At 46.6% G+C, this 24,793-nt stretch overlaps 1 protein-coding gene and 1 pseudogene across 1 annotated transcript in view; one reads left to right on the top strand and one right to left on the bottom strand.

Annotated features, from left to right (window-relative positions):
- LOC122907368 overlaps window positions 1-10,614 on the top strand; it is a 45,836-nt pseudogene extending 35,222 nt beyond the window's left edge.
- The window catches only part of LOC122907367 (cytospin-B-like), a 699,233-nt gene that overhangs the window by 341,814 nt on the left and 332,626 nt on the right, over window positions 1-24,793 (bottom strand).

Here is a 24,793-nt window from a genome sequence, read left to right on the forward strand (position 1 = left end):
GAAAGTGGTTGTTTTTCTGTTTCTAGAATTGCTGTTCTTCTTCTCTTCGATCTGCCGATGGATTTGCAGATGTTTGCAATCTTTAGATAAGCTCTCTAGCTGATCTCCTGTTAGCTGAAGTAGTCTCAGCCTGCTACTTCTCTGCCATCTTGACTCCTCCCCCTCCTCTGCCCATTTCTTGATTGGATTATTTGTTCTTTGGGTGTTGAATTTGCTAAGCTCTTTATAGATTTTGGATACTAGCCCTATATCTGATATTCTGTTTGCAAATATCTTCTCCCATTCTGTCAGTTGTCTTTTGGCTTTGTTAACTCTTTCCTTTGCTGTGCAAAAGCTTTTGATTTTGATGAAATCCCGATAGTTCATTTTTGCCCTTGCTTCCCTTGCCTTCGGTGAAGTTCCTAGGAAGAAGTTGCTGTGGCTGAGGTCGAAGAGGTTGCTGCCTGTGTTCTCCTCAAGGATTTTGATGGATTCCTTTCTCACACTGCGGTCCTTCATCCATTTTTAGTCGATTTTCTTGTGTGGTGTAAGGAAATGGTCCAGTTTCATTTTTCTGCCTGTGGCTGTCCAATTTTCCCAACACCATTTGTTGAAGAGGCTGTCTTTTTTCCATTGGACATTCTTTCCTGCTTTGTCAAAGATTAGTTGACTATAGAGTTGAGGGTCTATTTCTGGACTCTCTATTTTGTTCCATTGATCTATGTGTCTGTTTTTCTGCCAGTACCATACTGTTTTTTTTTAAGATTCTTTTTTATTTGACAGAGAGAGAAATCACAAGTAGGCAGAGAGGCAGGCAGAGAGAGAGTGAGGAGGAAGCAGGCTCCCTGTGGAGCAGAGAGCCTAACATGGGGCTCGATCCCAGGACCCTGGGATCATGACCTGAACTGAAGGCAGAGGCTTTAACCCACTGAGCCACTCAGGTGCCCCATTACCATACTGTCTTGATGATGACAGCTTTGTAACAGAGCTTGAAATGTAATGGTGTTGCCCCCAACCTTGGCTTTCTTTTTCAATATTTCTCTGGCTATAAAAGTCTTTTCTGGTACCATATAAATTTTAGGATTATTTGTTCCATTTCTTTGAAAACAAAATGGATGGGATTTTGATAGGGATTGCATTAAATGTGTAGATTGCTTTAGGTAGCATAGACATTTTCACAATATTTGTTCTTCCACTCCGTGAGCATGGAGCATTTTTCCATTTCTTTTTGTCTTCCTCAATTTCTTTCATGAGTTCTTTATAGTTTTCTGAGTATGGATCCTTGCCTCTTTGGTTCGGTTTGTTCCTAGGTATCTTATGGTTTTGGGTACAATTATAAATGGGATTGACTCCTTAATTTCTCTTTCTTCTGTCTTGTTGTTGGTGTATAGAAACGTAACTGATTTCTGTGCATTGATTTTGTATCCTGACACTTTACTGAATTCCTGTACAAGTTCTAGCAAGTGTGGAGTGGAGTCTTTGGGTTTTCCACATATGGTATCATATCAACTGCAAAGAGTGATAGTTTGACTTCTTCTTTCCTGCTTTGGATGCCTTCAGTTTCTTTTTGTTGTATGAAGGCTGAGGCTAGGACTTATAGTACTATGTTGAATATCAGTGGTAATGGATATCCTTGCCATGTCCCTGACCTTAGCAGAAAAGCTCTGTTTTTCTCCATTGATAATGATATTTGCAGTGGGTTTTTCATAAATGGCTTTGATGATATTGAGGTTTGTGCCCTCTATCCCTACACTTTGAAGAGTTTTGATCAAGAAGGGATGCTGTACTTTGTCAAATGCCTTTTCAGCATCTATTGAGAGTATCATATGGTTCTTGTTCTTTCTTTTATTAATCTGTTTTTATCACATTGATTGATTTGCAGATATCGAACCAACCTTGCAGCCCTGGAATAAATCCCACTTGGTTGTGGTGAATAATCCTTTTCATTTTCTGTTAGATCCTATTGGCTAGTATTTTGGTGAGAATTTTCACATCTCTGTTCATCAAGGATATTGGTCTGTAATTCTCTTTTTTGATGGAATCCTTGTCTGGTTTTGGAATCAAGGTGATGCTGGTCTCATAAAATGATTTTGGAAGTTTTCCTTCCATTTCTATTTTTTTAACAGTTTCAGGAGAATAGGAATTAATTCTTCTTTAAATGTTTGGTAGAATTCCCCTGGAAAGCTCTCTGATCCTGGGCTCTTGTTTGTTTGGAGATTTTTGATGATGGTTTCAATCTCCTTACTGGTTATGGGTCTGTTCAGGTTTACTATTTCTTCCTGGTTCAGTTGTGGTTGTTTATATGTCTCTAGGAATGCATCCATTTCTTCCAGATTGTCAAATTTGCTGGCATTGAGTTGCTCATAATATGTTCTTATAATTGTTTGTATTTCTTTGGTGTTGGTTGTGATCTCTCCTCTTTCATTCATGATTTCATTTATTTGTGTCCTTTATCTTTTCTTTTTGATAAGTCTGGCCAGGGTTTTATCAATCTTATTAATTCTTTCAAAGAACCAGCTCCTAGATTCATTGATTTGTTCTATTGTTTTTCTGATTTCTATTTCATTGATTTCTGCTCTGATCTTTGTGATTTCTCTTCTCCTGATGGGTTTAGGCTTTCTCTGATTTTCTTTATCCAGCTCCTTTAGGTGTAGGGTTGGGTTGTTCATTGGAGAACTTTCTTGTTTCTTGAGGAAGGTTTGTATCACTATATATTTTCCTTTTAGGACTGCATTTGCTGTGTCGCACAGATTTTGAACCATTCTGTTTTCATTATCATTTGTTTCCATGAGTTTTTTCATTTCTCCTTTAATTTCCTGGTTTACCCATTCATTCTTTAGAAGGATGCTCTTTAGTCTCCATGTATTTGGGTTCTTTTCAAATTTCCTGTTGTGATGGAGTTCTAGCTTCAGAGCAGTGATCTGAAAATATGCAGGGATTGATCCCAATCTTTTGATACCACTTGAGACCTGATGTATGGCCCAGGATGTCATCTATTCTGGAGAATGTTCCATGTGAACTAGAGAAGAATGTGTATTCTGTTACTTTGGGATGGAATGTTATGAGTAGATCTGTGATATCTATCTGGTCCAGTGTGTTATTAAGACCTTTATTTCCTTGTTGATATTTTGCTTGGATGATCTGTCCACTTCAGTGAGGGGAGTGTTAAAGTCCCCTACTATTTTTGTATTATGGTCGATGTGTTTCTTTGATTTTGTTCTTAATTGGTTTATATAGTTGGCTGCTCCCATGATAGGGGCATAGATATTTAAAATTGTCAGATCTTTTTCCTGGACAGACCCTTTGAGTATGATATAGTGTCCTTCCTTGTCTCTTACTATAGTCTTTGGCTTAAAATCTAATTGATCTGATATAAGGATTGCCACCCCAGCTTTCTTTTGATGTCCATTAGCATGGTAAATTGTTTTCCACCCCATCACTTTAAATCTGGAGGTAACTCTGGGTCTAAAATGAGTTTCTCATAAACAACCTATTGATTTTTTTTTTAATCCATTCTGATACCCTGTGTCTTCTGATTGGGGCATTTAGTCCATTTACATTCCAGGTAACTATTGAGAGATATGAATTTAATGCCATTGTATTGCCTCTACAGTGACTATTACTATATATTGTCTCTGTTCCTTTCTGGTCTATTATTTTTAGGCTCTCTCATTGCTTAGAGGACCCCTTTCAATATTTTCTGTTGAACTGGTTTGGTGTTTACAAATTCTTTGTTTTTGTTTGTCCTGAAAGGTTTTTTTTAAGATTTTATTTATTTTATTTGACAGACAGAGATCACAAGTAGGCAGAGAGGCAGGCAGAGAGAGAGGGAGGAGGAAGCAGGCTCCCTGCTGAGCAGAGAGCCCGATGCGGGGCTCGATCCCAGGACCCTGGGATCATGACCTGAGCCAAAGGCAGAGGCTTTAACCCACCGAGCCACCCAGGTGCCCCTGTCCTGAAAGGTTTTTATCTCTCCTTCTATTTTCAATGATAGCTTAGCTGGATATAGGATTCTTGGCTTCATATTTTTGTCATTTAGTGCTCTGAATATATCATGCCAATTCTTTCTGGCCTGCCAGGTCTCTGTTGATTAGTCTGCTGTTAATCTAATGTTTTTATCATGGTATGTTACAGACTTCTTGTCCTGTGATGCTTTAAGGATTTTCTCTTTGTCTCTAAGACTTGTCAATTTTACAATTATATGACAGGGTGTGGAGCTATTCTTACTGACTTTGAGGGGGGTTCTCTCCTGGAAACTCCTGGATTTTGATGCTTTTTCCCTTTGCCATATTAGGGAAATTCTCTACTATAATTCTCTCCAATATATCTTCTGCTCCCCCTCTCTTTCTTCTTCTTCTGGAATCCCAATTATTCTGATGTTGTTTCATCTTACGGTATCACTTATCTCTCGATTTCTCCCCTCGTGGTCCAGTAGTTGTTTGTCTCTCTTTTGCTCAGCTTCTTTATTCTCTGTCATTTGGTCTTCTATATCACTAATTCTCTCTTCTGCCTCATTTATCCTAGCAGGGAGAGCCTCCATTTTTTTTATTGCACTTCATTAACAGCGTTTTTGAGTTCAACTTGGTTAGGTTTTGTTCTTTTATTTCTCCAGACAGCGTTTCTCTAATAACTTTCATGCCTTTTTCAAGCCTGGATAGCATCTTGGGAATCATAATTCTGAACTCTAGATCTGACATATTACCAATGTCTGTATTGATTAGGTCCCTAGCCTTTGGTACTGCCTCTTGTTCTGTGTTTTTTTTTTTTTTTTTTTTTTTGTGGTGAGTTTTTCCGCCTTGTCATTTTAATCCAGATAAGAATATATGAAGGAGTGAATAAAATACTAAAAGGGTGGCAAAGACCACAGGAAAGTGTGCTTTAACCAAATCAGAAGAGACCCCAAACCATGGGGGGAAGAAAGCGGGTAAAAAGAAGATCAGAAAAAAAAATTAAACAGTAAGCAAACAAACAAATATATATATTAGACTGTTGAATAGAACAGGGTCACCCACTTAATTTTGGGAGTATTTTGGTCTCTTAGAAGAAACCACCTCCCAAAATTTTAAAGAATGAAAAACATAAGGGTAAACACAATGAAGGGATGGAATATGGTTATAAAGATGAAAAAAATTTTTAAGTTTCTATAAAAGGAGTTGATAAGGATAAATTGGTTGGGAGAATAAAGAAAAAGAAATTGGAGACAATTTGCTCAGGCTGGAAACTATAATAAAGCCCTGTGCTAGATTTAGGGTATATTTTGATCTATTAGAAGTTGTAACCCATATTTTTTTTAGAAGAAAAAACCCTATGTGTAAACAAAAAATAAAGTTAGATATAATGAAGGATAAAATATGGTTTTAATAATGAAGGTTCCAATTTTTTTTAATGAAAGGTATTGTTAAGAGAAACTAGTTAAAAACGTTAAAAGAGGAAGGGGTAAAAGTTAAAAAAATAGTAGAAGAAAAAAACAAAATTAAAAAAACTTACTAAGTTTGCAAGACTAAAGAATCATGGGGAGAAAACCATGAATTCCCTGCTTTGCTTTCTCCTCCTCTGGAATTCCGCTGTTCTCTTGGTATATGAACTTGGTCTTTGCTGGATTTCTTGTTGACCTTCTGGGGGAGGGGCATATTATAGTGATTCTCAAGTGTCTTTGCCCAAGGTGGAAATGCACTGCCTTTACCAGGGGTAAGGTTAAGTTATCCGCTCGGGTTCACTGTCCCTGAATGCTTTCTGTAGAGTTCCAGGAGTCGGGAATGAAAATGGTGGCCTCCCAATCTCTGGCCCAGAGGAGCCGAGAGCATGGGGCACTACTCCTCAGTGCGCCCTCAGAGAAAAGAGCTCAATCACTCCCATCTCCCTGGCCTCCAACCTGTGACCAAACTTCTCTGTCTCTGGCACACGGCCCTGCCTGGAGTCTCTGAACCCCACCAACCCATGAGTTCTTCCAGGGGGGTCTCCCTGGATCTTTTGGGGTCCCTGCTCACAGAGCAGTGGCCTGTGCCACAGATCACAATAAGGTAACCCTGAGCAGAGAGCTCGCTCCTCGACTCCATCTCTGTAGCCAGCTTCCCCACTCTAATACCTATGAGCTCTGAAACACTCAGATAGCCCCCATCCTTCTGTGAGCCTGAGAGACCTGAGGCCACGCTCTGCTGGCATGGGCTTCACCCCGGCTTAGCCTCTGGAGCAATGTCACTCAGTGGAGCAGACTTTTAAAAGTTCTGATTTTGGGACGCCTGGGTGGCTCAGTTGGTTGGACGACTGCCTTCGGCTCAGGGCGTGATCCTGGAGTCCCGGGATCGAGTCCCGCATCAGGCTCCCAGCTCCATGGGGAGTCTGCTTCGCTCTCTGACCTTCTCCTCGCTCGTGCTCTCTCTCACTGTCTCTCTCTCTCAAATAAATAAATAAAATCTTTAAAAAAAAAAAAGTTCTGATTTTGTGCTCCATTGCTCTGCTGCTAGCCGGGAGCTGGCTCCTCCCCCTGCGGTCTATCTCCCCATAGCTTTGGAGTCACTTCTCTGCTGGCCCTACCTTTCAGAAAGTGGTCAGTTTTCTGTTTCTAGAATTGCTGCTCTTCTTCTATTCGGTCTCCTGTTGGATTTGTAGGTGTTTGGGATGGTTTGATAAGCTATCTTGCTGATCTCCTGCTATCTGATGTTGTCTCAGCCTGCTACTTCTCTGCCATCTTGAATCCTCCCTGGATTGACTTTTTTTTTTTCATGTATTACTTTTAAAGAACCCCTTTGTATTGGTGAAACAAAAACTTGCTTTTTTCCTTCCACACTCATTAGAGTCATTTTAACCATAAATATTATGTACTTTAATTTTAAGGAAATGACATGAATAACTATATTGTTTCTTCTGATTACAAAACAACACTTACCCATTATGAAAATATGAAATACAACAGAACTTTATAAAGTTTGCTGACTGAAGAGGCTGTGGGGCCTCAGAGGGGGTCATTAAAGGCCTTGGTCTCAGACAGAAAGGGTTCACATTCCAGACGTATCCTTGCCTTGCTGAATGACTCGGGGCAAGGGACTTAACTTGGCTGAGCCTCCATTTTTCCACGTGCAAAATGGGCATGGTGACACTCTCCCTCAGAGTGATTTTATGAGAATTTTTGTGAGACAAGCCACATAAAACTCTAGCTCCTTGTCTGGCACAGGGGAGCTCTAGATGAAATCATCATTAGTATGCTTGAGAAGTTCCCAACAGGGACGGAGGACTCTCCCTCATGACAGGGACCATGCACATGTGTTTGGAGTCACAGTGCCGTCTGCTTTTCAAAAGCCCTACTTTTTTTTTTTTTTTCATTTCTTTTAATACAGAGAGCGGTGAGGTCCTGGCATGTCTTTACAAAGAGAAATGCAAATTGTCCTCACTCGGGGGTGTGGAAAATACAGTAGAAGAATTGCAGCTGATGTTGAATCAGCCTTTAATTAGTTGGGGGGCTAGGGCCCAGTGAAGGCCAGGCCTGTACTCCCCTCTCTCCATGGTAAATAAAACCCAGCCAGGACCAGGGAGCCCACCAAGGATTTTGAAAACACTTGGCCTGTTTTGCCATTTCTTTCAAGCAGACAGCAGTAAAAGGTGTTCTCACCAATTACTCTGCTCACCTGCCTTGCTGATCAATCAGAAAATGCATTTAATCACTTTGCATCTATAAGAGGATCCCCCATCCTGCCCCCCACCGTGATTAGACTTATGCCAGAAGCTTAAAAAAAAAAAAACATTTGGGATGGATCTGGGAATTGGAAATAAAAGCCATTATATCACAGGACACTGCCTTTGGCCATGACCACTGGACAGGGTTTTATATGGCTCTGAGAGCAGTGCCCTCCTGTAAAGTGGACTGTGTGCTTTTGCCAAGATGTGTGATTTCAGAGGGCTGTTGGATGGACTCTGATGTCCTCTGTGGTCTCGTGGCAGAGAATATCAATCAACGCCCATTGCCACTACATATGGCTGATGGGAGAGGGCGGGGAGAGGAGAGCAAGACAGAGCGTGTGCTTTGCATTAGGTAACCCTGGGTCCCTGCACAGTCTAGCCACAGGGCTTGATGGGGCTGCCGTGTGTAAGTCGGTCCCCAGTGGTATTTGGGATATACTTGTATTGAAAGATTACTGCTTGTTTTACTGAAATTCAAATTTCATTGGGCATCCTGCATTTTTTATTTGCTAAATCTGGCAACCCCAGGCCTTGAGCAAATTTCTCAACTTCTGGGCGCCTGGGTGGCTCAGTGGGTTAAGCCGCTGCCTTCAGCTCAGGTCATGATCTCAGGGTCCTGGGATCGAGTCCCGCATCGGGCTCTCTGCTCGGCAGGGAGCCTGCTTCCTCCTCTCTCTCTCTCTCTGCCTGCCTCTCTGTCTACTTGTGGTCTCTCTCTGTCAAATAAATAAATAAAATCTTTAAAAAAAAAATTTCTCAACTTCTTTGAGCCTTAGTTTCCCAGATGTAAAGTGGAACGACTGTAAAATCAGCCACAGTGTTAAAGTGAAATTTGTACAACACCTGGATTCCAGAGCTGGACATAAAATGAGCTGTTCAGGAGATGGTACTCACTACTGTTAGTTCCCAAACAGATGTTTTTGTCCATTTCAGCTATATTGTCACAGGTGATAATAAAGGTAACATTAAGTTCTACGATTATACCCTGTCCATTGTTACCTGGTAAAGCAACTTCAGACTGAGCTCCATAATGATCCTGTCATTTTCCAAGGTCCCAACAGCTCCCCCCACCGAAAAATCAAACTATGCTCCAGACTGCACTCTAAAAGGTGAACTTTTTATTGTAAGGTAACTTGCTAATGAATCCAGGGCTGGCTCAGTGAGTTAATCCTCTGCCTTCAGCTCAGGTCGTGATTCCAGAATCCTGGGATCGAGCCCCATATCAGGCTCCCTGCTCAGTAGGCAGCCAACCTCCCCGTCTCCATCTACCTGCCTCTTTGCCTACTTGTGACCTCTCTCTCTCTGTGTGTCAAATAAATTTCAAAAATCTTAAATAAATAAATAAATAAATAATAAAAATGAATGGTAAAATAAATTAAAAAGTAAAATTAATAAAATAAAATGAATAATTTGCAAATAAAATATTAAAATTATTTAAAATAATAATAAAACTAATAAGAAAATAAATAAATTGATAATTGCCCAGGTTACATTTCAAAGCAGAATTTTCAGGACACCCGACTGGTTCAGTGTGTTAAGCATCTGCCTTCTCAGGTCATGAGGCCGGCGTCCTGGAATGGAATCCCGCATTGGGCTTGCTGCTCAAAGGGGAGTCTGCTTCTCCCTCTGCTCGGTCCCTCCCCCATACTTGTGCTCTCCATCTCTCTCTGACAAATATGTAAATAAAATCTTTAAAAAAATTTCAAGGCAGAATTTTAGAAATAACCTCTAAAAAGTAGAGCTGCCCGGATGGCTCATGCGGTGGAGTGTGTGATGATTGGTCTCAGGGTTGTGAGTTTGAGTCCCCCCTGGGTGTAGAGATGGAATTAGGCATGAGAAATAACCTCTAAAAACAAAGAATTTTGTCATTTTTCTCTACGGATAGATAAAAATCTATATCCACATTATAAAAATATGTGAGCCATGTTATGTTGGGACTCCCATTACTGAACAATTGGAAAGCATGTTCAAATACAGAGGATCTTTGATCAAAGCAAACTGTTGGACTATTACTGGTGGGATTACAGTTCAGGATTTCAGAAACCCACCTCCAAGGCATCCCATATGGGGTGGGGGTTTGTCCTGCTACTCCAAGAACACAGCTCGCTCCTGGCCCCGGGGGAATCGTTTTCAGCAGCAAAACGCCAGGCCAAGTTTTCAGCCTCCTGTGCCCCCGGCAGCATGTCTGTGGCCTCAGAAACTGTCATTGCTTGAAGTTTCTCTGTGTGCACCTGGTGTGGGTTGGGCCGTGAGCAGATGAAAGCTCTGGTACTAGGCCAGCCCTGGACACAGGGAAGGGTAGATGCCACCCACTCGTGCAAGCAGGTACAGGGTCCCACCAAACTGCTATGCAGATGAGGAAGAGACTGACTAGGACACAGCAGGGGTGATCTGCCCACTGGGGACCTGACATGCAGCCAGGAGGAAGGGCAGGATCTAGATGGCCTCACTGTATCCCTAGGTCGCTGCTCCTCCCCTCTTTCCTATCTGCCCTGTGTCTCAGTGTGTGCGTGTGTGTGTGCGTGCATGTGTGTGTGTGTGTGTGTGTGTATGTGTGTGTTGTCAGTCCCCTCTATTTCCTCTCCCCTCCCACCTCCTTCTGCAGTGCTGCCCCTTCTCTGCTTCTCTGTCTGCTTGCTGCCCCATCTTTCCCAACTACCTGCCACTGTGTCCACAGCAGTCAGCATCATCTCTCAGCCCCCAGGCCACCTTTCTTGCATGCTCAGGCCAGCACCCTTAAAGCCCAAGCTGTACTTCCTGGGAGAGTGGCAAAAGGGGGCCCTGTGGGGGACAGGGGTCCACCCCGCCTATGGGCCACACTGCAAATGTAGCTGTCGGGGTCAGGGCAGGGTACAGGGAACGGGCCCCGCTCAGGCCCCAGTCCCAGTGTGGGGACTGCTCAGCACCTTCTCCCCCTTCCCACCCTTCTCCAGCAAGCTCTAAGACCTGAACGGATGAGGGACAGTGAGGGCCTGAGTTCTAGCCAGGCCTGCAAGCCTCTAGGACCCAGCTCTCAGCATGGACTCAGGGTGGCACCAGCCTACCAGCTGGGTGACCTGGGACAGGCGGTGAATCATCTGCGTGTCTCAGCGTCCCCAACTACGGAACAGGGAAGAGAAGACTCCCTACTTCTTAAAGCGCCTCTGAGGACTCGATAGGGATGAACAGACATGAAGAACTTGGCACGGCAGTTACCTGCAGTCAGTGGTGAGAATTCGGTTCTGAGTGGCAGCAGCAGCGAGAGAGAAAAGCCCAGGGAGCACCGGGATCACAGTTGTAGCTGACAGGCGGGCTTATCACCCATTGCTGTGTGGACCCACACATGCCAGGGGACCCCTGGGGTCTCTGTGAGAGAGTATTACCAGAAACAATTGCCCTTTGGGTTTCAGTGGGTGCTTGTGGGGACTGTCCAAGGAGACTCCACACCGGGTGCTGTCAGAAAGTAAAGAAAGTTCTGTGAATGGAATCCAGTCCGTGGGATCTTCAGGGAGAATAGAGGAGAGACTCAGCTATAGATGTAACCCCAGACGCGGATGTGCCAAGTGTACACGAAGAACATGGCAAGGGCAGGCCAAACACTGTCAAAAGAATGATGAACAAAAGGCAAGACATAATGCCCACTTGGACCTTCACCCTGTTGCTGGATTAATCAAAATGGTGAAAGAACCCTAAAGGTCTTCAGAGCGTCTCCTAGAGGCCAGAGTCGCACAACATGTGAGCCCACCGTCCAAGATGTCACCCAGAACGAAAGGGCCTGACACCCAGAGGAGGAGGCAATGCAGGCACTTGCCCAGGAAAGAGAAAATGCGTGTAGCCCTGCCATGCCCGGCTGACGGATCTGCAGGGGCACGGCTATGAGACCAACTCTTGTCCCTTAGTGCTTCAGGCCCAGCCAGGGGAGATGGTTGGCACCCACTGCACTCCCGTTCCCCTTCCTCAGTTCAGCTTTCAAGCCCGAGAGATCTGTGAATCCCCCAAGGGTTGGGAACGAGGGAGTCAACCCCTCCCCAGCGCCTCTGCAGGCCTGATCCTTGCACTGGGCGGCGACCCAACAGAAGCTGTGCGCGTGCACAGGGGTTCCTGCACGCGCGCTCACTCCTCAGGTTCCAGGTTCTAAAGCTGTGTCCTGGCAACAGGCCCCACATTGTGCTCTAGGCCTTCAGCCGTGACTTGGCAGCTGAAGGAGAGCACTGCGAGCTTAGTTTGTTAACCTCAGCATCTGGCCTTACCCGACTGCTCTATGGGCACCACCTTGAGCAGGCCGTGCCCCTCCCCCCATCCCCGGGCTCTGCGGGGTCCGCACCTGCCAGGAGGGCTGGTCCGCCCCCACCGGGCTCACTGTGGCCGCAGACATCTCTTGGAGCCCAGGGCTCGTCCGGCGGTCCACGCCCCGGGGTCCACTCACAGGCGGTCCTCCAAGTACCCCGCAAGTTGGCAACCACGCTCAGTCCTAGCAGCTTGGAGAAGGTACTCCGGGATCCAGGCGACCCCGCGCTTTCTTCTGGGGCTTCTCACCTCCTCCTGTAGGTGGAGCTGCCGGCTGAAGTCAATGCTGTCAGATGCCGGATCACAGATGTCCTGCCGCTGCCGCTCCGAGTCCATCGTGGACACGGTCACCCCCTGTGTGCTGCAGGGGGTGATCACTGGGCTGCGGCCCTCAACACCCAGAAATGTCCATGATGTCTCCACAGCGGAGCAGGTGTGCAGAGACCACAGAAAGGGCGGCAAAGAGACTCCCAGAAAGGACCCTAAAGCCACTGAGGCTCCACAGGGGGCATTTAGGCCCCTGGGGGTCCACGGAGGCCTCTCTTCCTTTGTGCCCAGGCCTGGGCCTCTGCTGAGAGCCGTCCCCCAGAAAGAGAGCTCAGAAGACCCATACAATAAGAAGTCCCCCAGCTCCCATAGGAGCTCTTGTCCCACTCGAAATGCCATTACCAGTTCTTACAGTTCCACCAGGGGCTGCCACCCGGTGCAGAGGAAGAGGGGTCTGCCCACAAGTCAGGCCTCACGGCCCCCGAGGTCCCCCAAAAAAGTCTGCCAAGAGAGCCCCTTGTGTCCTGCCGGAGTGCCTGCACTTCGCCAGAAGAACCAGACGGAAAAGGATGCTGATACCACCATGGGGCAGAAGGCAGCGCACAGGAACTACTCATCCCCAGCTGACTGTTCCAGGCCCCGAAAACGCAAGTTTCCTCTGCTGCCACACAGGCGAGGGGAGCCTCTGAGGCTGCCATCACCCCCTGAGCCGGGGTTTCGAGTGACTGCAGAGGACCTGGACTGGGAAAAAAGAGCTGCTCTCCAGCGCATCCAAGATGCTCTTCGAGGGGACACAGAGGCCACCTGCAGCTGTGGCCCAACTAGCCCATCCAGTGCCTTGGCCCTGCCTGCTGCAGTGGCTGCTCCTCTGCCAGCCTCTGACTCCCAGGTCACCACCACGGACTGCTCCCGTTCTTCCCAGCCTCTCCTCTTGGGGTCTCACCCTGGCATCAGTGGGAGCAATGCTGCATCTACCCCGGCCCTCTCGAAGCCATCCAGGGACATCGCAGCCTCAGTCACAGCTCCCCCAGGGCTGCCTGCGCTGCCTGGAGGTAATGGCAACCCGGGATCCACTGCCCAGGCCCCACTCGGGGCTGTTGGTGGGCAGTGGCCCGGAGCCAGCACTCTTCAAAGCTCTCCCCCGCATGGACAGCCGGCAGCTCAGGCTCCAGACCAACTCCAGGCCCTGAGCACAGCAGTAGTCCAGCTGTCCTTGGGCAGTGGCACCCAGGCGGGTTATGTGGTTCCCTTACCCGCATCTGCCTCCCAGGGCACCCGTGCCAGTACCCAGCCAGGTTCGGTTACCTCCTCTGTACTCGCCACTGGCGCAGCTGCTGCCCCTGGCTTGACAGCTGCCCCCCAGATGCCTGGTGCTGTGTCCCATGCTGGGCCCAATAGCCAGCAGCCCCGGCCCCAAGGGGGCAGCACAATGACAGTCCCCATCAGCATGGGGCTTTCGGCAGCACCCCCAGGTTTGGGGAGAGGAGATGATGTCACAGATCTGTGCTCCAGGTTTGGGGCTCTCTGCATCGCAGCAGCAACGAGCAGGGCCCCACGCGGCCCACAAGGCTCCAGGGCAAGATTGGGCCTGAACACAGGAGGCCGCCCACGCCAGAGCACCCTGTTGGGGACCACTAGAGCCAGCACGATGAACCAGCCTGTGTCGGGAGCCCCGAGTGCCCCTCCCTTCAGTCACATCCCCAGGCACCTGACCAAGCGGAGGACCACATCAGATGGCTGCAGCACTTCCAGCAAGGCTGCCTGCAGGGACGGGGGCGTCGTGGCCTCTCCTCCTACCGGCACCGCCTCCCTGGTCAGCACGGCCCACACCAGCCTTGCCACCAAGACCCCCTCATCCCCTGCCCAGCTATTGATTAAGTGCAAAAGGGCTGCACCGTACAACAAGCCATCTTCCTCCACATTACAGCTCACTGCTGCTGCCCCTGGCTTGAAAGCGGCCCCCCAGCTCCCTGGCGCTGTGTCCCACACGGGGCCCAACAGCCAGCACCCCGGCCCTCCAGCTGGAAGCACAATGCCGGCCCCCAGCACCATGGGGCTTTCAGCAGCACCCCCAGGTTTGGGGAGAGGAGATGATGTCGCAGATCTGTGCTCCAGGTTTGGGGCTCTCTGCATCGCAGCAGCAACGAGCAGGGCCCCAAGTGGCCCACAGGGCTCCAGGGCAAGCCTGGGCCCGAACACAGGGGGCCGCCCACACCAGAGCACCCTGTCAGGGACCACTGGAGCCAGCACGACGATCCAGCCTGTGTCAGGAGCCCCGAGTGCCCCTCCCTTCAGTCACATCCCCAGGCACCTGACCAAGCAGAGGTCCACATCAGATGGCTGCAGCACTTCCAGCAAGGCTGCCTGCAGGGACGGGGGCGTCGTGGCCTCTCCTCCTACCGGCACCGCCTCCCTGGTCAGCACGGCCCACACCAGCCTTGCCACCAAGACCCCCTCATCCCCTGCCCAGCTATTGATTAAGTGCAAAAGGGCTGCACCGTGCAACAAGCCATCTTCCTCCACATTACAGCCCACTGCTGCTGCCCCTGGCTTGAAAGCGGCCCCCCAGCTCCCTGGCGCTGTGTCCCACACGGGGCCCAACAGCCAGCACCCCGGCCCTCCAGCTGGAAGCACAATGCCGGCCCCCATCAGCATGGGGCTTTCAGCAGCACCCCCAGGTTTGGGGAGAGGAGATGATGTCACAGATCTGTGCTCCAGGTTTGGGGCTCTCTGCATCGCAGCAGCAACGAGCAGGGCCCCAAGTGGCCCGCAGGGCTCCAGGGCAAGCCTGGGTCCGAACACAGGGGGCCACCCACGCCAGAGCACCCTGTTGGGGACCACTGGAGCCAGCACGACGAACCAGCCTGTGTCGGGAGCCCCGAGTGCCCCTCCCTTCAGTCACATCCCCAGGCACCTGACCAAGCAGAGGTCCACATCAGATGGCTGCAGCACTTCCAGCAAGGCTGCCTGCGGGGACGGGGGCGTCGTGGCCTCTCCTCCTACCGGCACCGCCTCCCTGGTCAGCACGGCCCACACCAGCCTTGCCACCAAGACCCCCTCATGCCCTGCCCAGCTATTGATTAAGTGCAAAAGGGCTGCACCGTGCAACAAGCCATCTTCCTCCACATTACAGCCCACTGCTGCTGCCCCTGGCTTGAAAGCGGCCCCCCAGCTGCCTGGCACCGTGTCCCACGCTGGGCCCAACAGCCAGCACCCCGGCCCTCCAGCTGGAAGCACAATGCCGGCCCCCAGCAGCATGGGGCTTTCGGCAGCACCCCCAGGTTTGGGGAGAGGAGATGATGTCGCAGATCTGTGCTCCATGTTTGGGGCTCTCTGCATCGCAGCAGCAACGAGCAGGGCCCCAAGTCGCTCGCAGGGCTCCAGGGCAAGCCTGGGCCCGAACACAAGGGGCCGCCCACGCCAGAGCTCCCTGTCGGAGACCACTGGAGCCAGCACGACGAACCAACCTGTGTCGGGAGCCCCGAGTGCCCCTCCCTTCAGTCACATCCCTAGGCACCTGACCAAGCAGAGGTCCACATCAGATGGCTGCAGCACTTCCAGCAAGGCTGCCTGCAGGGACGGGGGCGTCGTGGCCTCTCCTCCTACCGGCACCGCCTCCCTGGTCAGCATGGCCCACACCAACCTTGCCACCAAGACCCCATCATCCCCTGCCTGCCGGAGAGGACGCAAAAGAGCTGCACCGAGCAATAAGCCATCTCCCTCCACAGCACAGCCCACTTTCTTGGGGCCCAAGAGGCAGAGGCTCGGCTGAGCCTATAGCTTCCTGGAGAAGTAGCCGGTGTTGCACTTCCTTCCAGGTGACACCGGTGCAAGACTAGTGTGGAACGGAAGACACAAATCAAGCCTGGTACCGGAGCAAAACCGGGCTTCCATCCTGCCAGCCAACATGGGGAAAACTTCCCAATCCCTGACCCACCATTTTGAGGGAATGTGGGGGCCTGACGCCTCGTCTGTGATCCCAGGGGCCATGGGCCTTGGGATAGTACACGGAGATCCGTGTCCCTTTGGCCTCCAGTCCCACAGCTCCTGGGACTTCTGCCGCTCCCACAGGTTTCCCCTCCCCTCTCCCCATGTTCTTCGCAGAACCTTTAGTGTTCATGTCATTAATTAAAGCCTGTTCTAGTTTCTCTGCATAGCTCTCCTGAGTCTCTTCTGTGGGTCAAGTGGGCAAAAGTTGGGAGCAGAATGGGTGCTGGCATGGGAAGCCCGACGCCATTGTTTCCAGGTTCCCGTGGCCCAGCAGAGCGGGTAGGGCAAGAAGGACGGACCCTTGAAGTGTAGGTTTTCCGTTTCGGGGATGGGCCTGGGAGAACACTGGCCTGGGGAGGGCAAAGTGGGGAGACTCAGCCTTGCCTATTGGAAGCGCTGCTCCTCTCCCACTGGGCACCCCATGGAATCTTCTTGCTTCACAGCCCTAGAACAATGTAAAGACACTCCTGGCCTACAGTATGGGTCTGGCATCAAAGGTTGTGGCTCAGGGCACAGGAGGACAGCTTTGCCTTGAGGGTATGACAGCTCCTTGAGCGCTGAGTGACATCCCACTTCACACAAGCACCAGGCCTCCCTCCGTGCATCTCTTCCCTCTGCCAGGCATTTGGGGGCCCCTTACTGATGGCACTCAGGAGAAGAATGAGGAACAAACAAGTCACCTGGGAGAGGGAGGGAGCAGGGACGACAGCTGAAAGGACTGTCGCCCCAAAAAACTCCTCGGTCCCGTATTTATTAGATACAAAATCACAACCAACAAAGGAGGAGGTTATACATTAGTCATGGGTCTTGTAGGTCAACCAGAAGGAATGGGAGGCCTACGTTGACCATAGTCTTGTAGGTGAACAGAGTAGGTTGGCCTGGCCCAGCAGCATGGAATTTTTGGTTGAGCAAGGGCACATAAAGGGATTATTCTAATAGCAGGATTTAATGAGGCAGGGGAGACAATGGAAAAGGGAAACAGGTGATGTTCCACCCTGAGCGGCTGGGCTTCAAGGACTTGTATCCTCCTCTCCACTGGAGGCCTGCTGCTAGTACAGGTTTTCTCAAGGTCATCCTCAAGCATGCTTGCGTGACCAGTACAATTTCTCATTAGTGATATTTTAAGCAGCCTATCATTCTGAGGGATGGTTCCATTTCCCCCTTTTTGTTAATGTAGAAGCAGCAAAATCCGTTTTTCAAGTTCTTGAACCATTAGTCATCAGAAACATTTCCGTGAGCATCTGAGGACTAAGCGTAAAATGATTATAGCAATAAAAAGTGTCTTCATTCCACCTATAATGCCAAGACCAGTGTTTTGATCCAAGCAAAGGTGTTTACATCAGACAGAATATCATTTCGCACATTATTTGTGAGAAACTCACTCTTGAACTGATTGTAAGGATAGCAAGGAATGCCCTGAATAGAATCTCGAAGCTCTTTAATATCCACAGTTAAATTACCGCCATAATGACTAGTAATATGGTGAAATCTTGTTCCACAATATTTCTTATTCATTATAGGTGTAGGAGTAACACAGAAGGAAGAAACATTCTAATCACACAGAAGGTGGAGCCTTATATTTGGAAGATCTTCTCTCCTATACATATTATGGCTTCTTCTAAATCAGAGACTCTTTCATGAAATCTTTGATCTAGGACTGTTTGTTGATTCCAAGCCTTGCTAGCATTCTCGTGTCATTTTTGCACAAATTGTGTGGTTTTTACGGTCTGATGCAAGGCCAATCCCACAGTGGTAGCCGTAACAGTAATGGCTGTAATTCCTAGAATAGTTTGGTTGGAGGCACAGATGACAACCCGGATTTGTGACTCTTATCTGAAGTGTGTATTATGTGTGTGGTAGGGGGACAGTTTTGTGGGACTGAGCCCCTGCTCTCTCCAGGTATCTACGTCCACACAGATAGTGTCAGATTGGAGTTACATGCACACTTAGCTGGTGTCAGAGAATTGTTGGTGAGTGGAACACCCCTTCCCACACCCGTGGTGGAGTTGGGCACAGAACCCTTATGATTCCAAATATGAGAATGTCCAAAAACAAAACAAAAACCTCACCCTTTTTGCTAGTTTGGCTAAAACAGAAAGTCTAAAATCAAATCCTGGTTTACAAATACATGATGTTATGAGAAATGTTGTTTTATGAAGGTTTCATTTCACAGGTATGATTGATTACATTATTGACTATTGGCCATTGATCTTCATGTCCAGTTGTCTTCTCTCCCCAGAGGTCTGGCTGGTGGGCTCAAGGGTCCATGCCTCTAATCACAAGTTGACCCCACTGCCAACCAGCCCCAGTTCCTAGATGAGAGCCAAAAGCCACCTCATTAACATAACAAAAGAAACCTTTATTGCTATCCTCATTGGAAATTACAGAGGTTTTGTGCCTGAAATGGAGACACAGAACAAATAGTCCTGTTATATTTCTATTTCAGAGAGATAGAAAGCAAAAGAATAACCTAAAGAATTAAAAAAAAACTGGATCAGTGAATAAACTTGATGAATTTTTCTAAGTTTTCAATAACTTTCTTTTTGTAACATGCTTATAACATATTGTAAACGTAAATATAATCTCATTTGGTTATCAGTGATATTTAAAACACAGGGATATGCAGGCAATATTAGTTTAAATACTGTCTTAACTCTCCAGATACTTTAGTCCAAGAACATCCATTTTTAATTATATATGTTTTGAAAATTTAACAACTGAACTAAGAAAAAAACTATGAGTTTTTACAACAAAGTGAATATTTTGTTGGAAAAAAAGACCAGAAAAGTTGTATAGTATTATATACCAAAATCTTATCTCATAGAAATTACCAACTTGAAAATTCTTAAAAATTTAGAAGATTAAAAAAAAATTTTAAAGTGCGCCTGGGTGGCTCAATGGGTTATAAGCCTCTGCCTTCAGCTTGGGTCATGATCCCAGAGTCCTGGGTCCAGTCCGGCATTGGGCTCTCTGCTCAGCAGGGAGCCTGCTTCCTCCTCTCTCTCAGCCTGCCTCTCTGCCTACTTGTGATCTCTGTCAAATAAATAAAATACTAAAAAAATTTAAAAGATATCTTTGAAACTTTTATTTGTAGCTTCTTTTCATGAAAAATTAATTAAAAGTTACAGGGAGAGTTTTTTCACATGTACTTTTAAAATGACAGATACTCCAGAAAATAATTATTTGAGATCTCCTATTCAAAGATGTTTAGATTTCAAATTCCTGGGACCAAATGAGAGAAGAAAGCAAGAGCCTTATATTTCTGAAAACCATCCTTGAATCTTCTTATGCTCTTAATAAAAATATAAATAGACTGAGTCCATCTCAAATGGGAAAACACAGAAGATGGCAGAATTTTCTTCAAATATTCAGAATTAACCAGAAATGTTAAGACTGCTAAGCAACAAATATTGAAATGAGTCAGTTCTAGAGATCTAATTGGTTTTATCAAATGATTCATGAATCAGCCAACATCCTAACACTAGAAAGGCATTGCAAAGTCTACAGATAGGGAAAGTTTTTTTTTTTTAATTTTTATTTTATTTTAAAGATTTTATTTATTTATTTGACAGAGAGAGATCACAAGTAGGCAGAGAGGCAGGCAGAGAGCGAGAGAGGAGGAAGCAGGCTCCCCGCTGAACAGAGAGCCCGATACGGGACTCAATCCCAGGACCCTGAGATGATGACCTGAGCCGAAGGCAGCGGCTTAACCTACTGAGCCACCCAGGTGCCCTTAATTTTTTTATTTTTTATAAACATATATTTTTATCCCCAGGGGTATAGATCTGTGAATCACAAGGTTTACACACTTCACAGCACTCACAAAGCACATACCCTCCCAATGTCCATAAGACAAGTCAACTAAGTCATAATTTTTTTTAAATAATTTCTCTGGGTGAAGTCATCTTCCTTTTGAGGATAAAAGGGTATATTAGGGGGATTACTTCATTTTCTTTTGGAGGAGGGAAAGGAGCCATGTGGCAGATTACATCATTGGTGCTGACCAGAAAATTCCACACTGACCAGTTAAGACTATATTTCTGAGGGAGGTTGAAATAGGAATTAGCTTAAGATATTAAGTCTTGGTGGGTCTAGTACAAATGACTCCATTTTGGGCCTGCTATTTTTTTTTAAACAAAAACTTTAATTGTGCATTCTCAAAGCATGTAGTAAACAGTATACAATAATAAATTTTCTCCAGGACAGATTGTTTCTTTTTACAGATAAAAGGCCTTTGAAAATCAAGAATTGAAAACCAAACTTGAAACAGCCACAGTGACTTGTACAATTTTTTAGACAAATAACTAAGCCTCATCGTTGTTACCTTAATCTGTGACAGTAAATAAACACAAAATCCCACTGTTTGAACAAAATAGATGTTAGTCTCTGGAGGCTGCCTTCTGAGCACGACAGAAAGTTTCCCCATCCTCCCTCCTCCCCATCTAGGTCTCTCTTCTCCTCCTCCTTTCCCTCTTCCTCTTCTTATTCTTTTTCTCCTTCAGATTTATTTACCTATTTGATTGTTTATTTATTTATTTATTTTAGAGAGGGTGGGGAGGGCCAGAGGGAGAGAGAGTCTCAAGCTGACCACCTGCTGAGTGGAGCCCAACTTGGGGCTCCATCCCAGGACCCTGAGATCACGACCTGAGCCCAAATCAAGAGTAGAACCCTTAACCAACTGAGCCACCCAGGTGCCCATCTAAGTCACTCTTTTGGAGGAGGGAGTGAGAGAAAATCTCAGAGAGCTGGCTTCAGTAAGATACCAACAGTGACAATAATAATGTAAATACCAACAAGAGGACACTGAACTGTCATCTTGCCATTTTAAGCACTTCATGTATATTCATTCACCCCTCTCTTATGTCTACCCCAGGAGGCTGGTACTATTATTATCAGCATTTTTCAGTTATAGAAACTGGGGCACTTAAATTGGGTAGCTCACTAAGGTCACAAAGGAAATGATGTGGCCAAGATTGGAATCCTGGTGGCCTGGATCCACAGTCCATTCTCCTATTCACTATGCAAATGGCCCCACTCGGGGGAACAGTTGGCCTGGGTCACGCATCATTCTCAGAGGCCTCCAGGTCTCTGGGACAGCAAGGTGGGAGGAGGCACATATTACATCTAATATATTTTTACCCTTTATTGTCCTTTTATTTCTGCCTGTGCAACTATTAATCTATTCTATACCATTTGATATGTTCTTGAATATCTCTGCATTCCTCTTCTGAGGCTTTTTCATAATCTCTTTTAGGATTTTGATTTACTGAGAGAGGATAGCTGCTATTATTGTAGTGAGGACATTGGAGTCTGCATTTATGAGTGAGGCTGAGGGAGGGAGGCTTTCTCTACTTGGTTGTGTCACGCAGCCTTCGTGTTCCAAGCTACAGGGCTTCATTCAAAGAAACTGGGAGGTTTCCTTCCTCCTCTGGGTCTGGGATGTATCACATAGCACAGCATGGCCTGGGACTTGAGCATAAGTAGAAGTACTTGACTGTGACATTTATATATGAGGAATGTGGCAAATCTCTGGCTTTCAATGATCTTTCTATATCCATCATTTTCATATATTCTCTACTCGATTTTAGTTAATGTCTAAATCTGCACTCTCATTCTAACAGTCCTTTTGTTTTTCCCCTTGATATTACTTTACATTGAGATCCCCTGTTTCTTGGTCAAATAAGTCATTTGAATTTTTTGTTTAATCATCAGTTAAATGGATTTTAACTTTCCCCGGTGCAGGTTTCCTGTCTTTGTAAGAAAAATTTTAAAATACCCATCTGTCCTATTAAATTGCTGATTTAATCTGAATTGAACCCAGATTTCCTAATTTAAATGAGAAATGGTTGAACAAGCATTTTTTCATTTAATTTTCCATTCAATTTTCATTTCATTTCATTTTTCATTTGCAAGCGCTCTGCTCTTTGGGTTTATCCACTTGTTGTTCTGCTCTATTTCTCCTGTAGCTGACATAGGATGTGGCGTCTTATCAGTCCACTTGGCAAATAATAAGGGCTTCTCATGGCCCTGGGGGAACAAGGCAAACTACCCGAAGCCCCCCTAGGACAGAGCTGTGACAATGCAGATCCACGATCTGGACCACAGAGTGCTGTTTCCTTTCACTGGGGTGGGAACTGCGGATCTGTGTGGTCTAAAGCTGTTTAGGTCAGAAAGGGCATCTAACCGGGATCCTCATTTCCCAAAGAAAGGAAGGAGTTAAATCAATGGAACTAAGTCAGGAGGAGGAATTGAATGTGTATTAGTCGTCACTCTTCAGAGAAACAACTGACTGTTTATACCTACATCTCCATGTCATCTCTCTCTAGAGAGGGATTTATTAGAAACTGGCTCACATGGTTATGACCCAGGCAGGAGAAGACCAATGTCCCAGCTCAAAGACAGAGGGTTAGAAGGAGGGGCGTCTCCCTCACTCAGTCTTTTTGTTCTGGCTCAATCAGTTGGATGAAGCCCAGGAGCATTGGGTGGCAATCTGTTTTACTGAGTAACTGATTCCAATGTTAGTCTCATCCAGAAACACTCTCATAGGCCCAGAGCAAAGTTTCACCCAATTGGTCACCTTGTGGTTCAGTGAAGCCAACACAAAAAATGAACCATTGCAGCATATTCCACAAGAGTGAATGAAGCTTCTGGGTCATGGGGAAACGATACCAAATGAAGTCACAGAGGAAGAACAGAGAGATTCCCATCTAGGAGGCTCTTTGGTTGACATTCTTTACTGTTGTGTGGGTTCTGTTTATTTCCTCAAAAGTTTTTCAATAGGAATATATTAATGCCTGGCTTTAAAGCACACTCCTGTAAATTTTATACATATTCCTCTAGGTACCTCCAATGTGAGTAGATGTAGTAAGCTCACATTTTGGGTTAGATTTCTCAGTCCACACAGGCAATGTGTAATTTTCAGGCTATGAAGATTAATAAAGGGAATTTATAACTAAAATGAATGGAAATTAATATGTAAGGGCTTAATTGTTCATGTTAAAAATAACATGGTTTCCCAGTGCATTTTAAGGGATGACCTTAAGCATCCCATCTTGCAACCTGGAGATCTTGCCTACTGGAAAAGAACTCCAGAAAAAAAAAAAAAACTCTTCAAGCCCTTTGGAAAGGCCTCTATCAGGTCTTGCTAAGCAACCCTGTGCTGCCAAACTCCAGGGAATAGGCTCTTGGATTCACGTGGCACATTGGAGGAAATCTCCAGATTCTGTGGGACCTGCACACCATGAGGTGACCTAAAAGTACAGATTCCCAGCACTGAAGTGGATGGCATCTCAAGAAATAGCTTTGCCACGATGCCTGGACGAGACCCATGTACCTTTTCTCACCCTTGCTTCCTCTCTCCTTCATGGAAAGACAGTGCTCCATCCCACATTTACCAAACCCTTGCAGAAGGGGGCAGCACTTTTTGTTGTTGTTGTGATCTTTCAGAAACAGCCTCCTCATAATGCCATGACAAATCAATCTTTCCCCTTGTTTTTGCTGGAGGGCAGAGGTTTCTGGATCCACAAGTCTTTCTTTATTCGGAACCACCAACAGACTCTGGATTCTTAGCCACATTCACGGTCTCCGTATTTGCACACTTACAGGCTGTATTATTGGATAACATTGGTTTCTAGACAGTACTTTGAGATAATACAATTCTAATGCAGCTTTGACATATTGCTGTTTTGCAAATAGTTGTCCACCTGTTGTGTCATGTCTATACCTGTGCTGCGTCTTCCCCAGGGCACTCGGTTAATTCTCTGACAGGCTGCTTGCAGGGCCCAATATTCTGTTTTCATGACTGTTTGAAGCAGGGACTCCAGGAGGCATGCATGGCTCTGGGTTGGCCTCCATAGGGAGAACTGTTCTCTTGTAAGTCACTTAGTTTCCTAAGTGCCAATAACTATTTTCAGTTGGCTACTTTCTGACCTAGGGTCCTGACTTAGAACCACAATACAATTTGGAATTTTCATTTGAATTTTTATTTTTCTTAAATATTTTATTTCTGTATTTATTTAAGAGAGAGAGAGAGTATGCAGTGGGAGCAGCAGGCAGAGGGAGAGGAAGAAGCGGACTCTTCTGCTGAGCAGGGAACCCAATGTGGGACTCTATCTGATCCTGGGACACCAGGATCGTGACCTGAGGTGAAGGCACATGCTTAACCAACTGAGCCACCTAAGGGTCCTGGCTTTATTTATTTGAGAGAAACTGCATGTGTGAGCTCTTGTGTGAACAGAAGAAGGTGAAGAGGGGGAGGGAGAAGGATATGGTGAGAGAATCTCGAGATAAAGAAAGATTACCCATGACAGAATGGGAACTACTTAGTGACAGCAGGAGAGTGAGTCAGGGGGGCACCTCCACCCCCCTGCATTTGGCAGAGAATCAAGTTAAAGGCAGGTGGAGGAGTGGGAAAGCCTTTGGGTGGTGAAAGGGAAAGGTCCAATGACAGATTGTTGGGGTGGGGGAGCAGGACAGGAGCTGACAGAAGAAGGCTGTTCTATGTCATAGACCATATTTGAGGAGCATATCTGTTTCCCTCTTGGTCTCAAGTTCGGGGGTGTGCTAAGTTGGGAGCAAGAACATGAAAAGCTATCTGGGGCCGGTCGCTGCAGAGATG

The sequence above is a fragment of the Neovison vison genome, chromosome 5 (assembly GCF_020171115.1).
Source record: "Neovison vison isolate M4711 chromosome 5, ASM_NN_V1, whole genome shotgun sequence".
NCBI lineage: Eukaryota > Metazoa > Chordata > Mammalia > Carnivora > Mustelidae > Neogale > Neogale vison.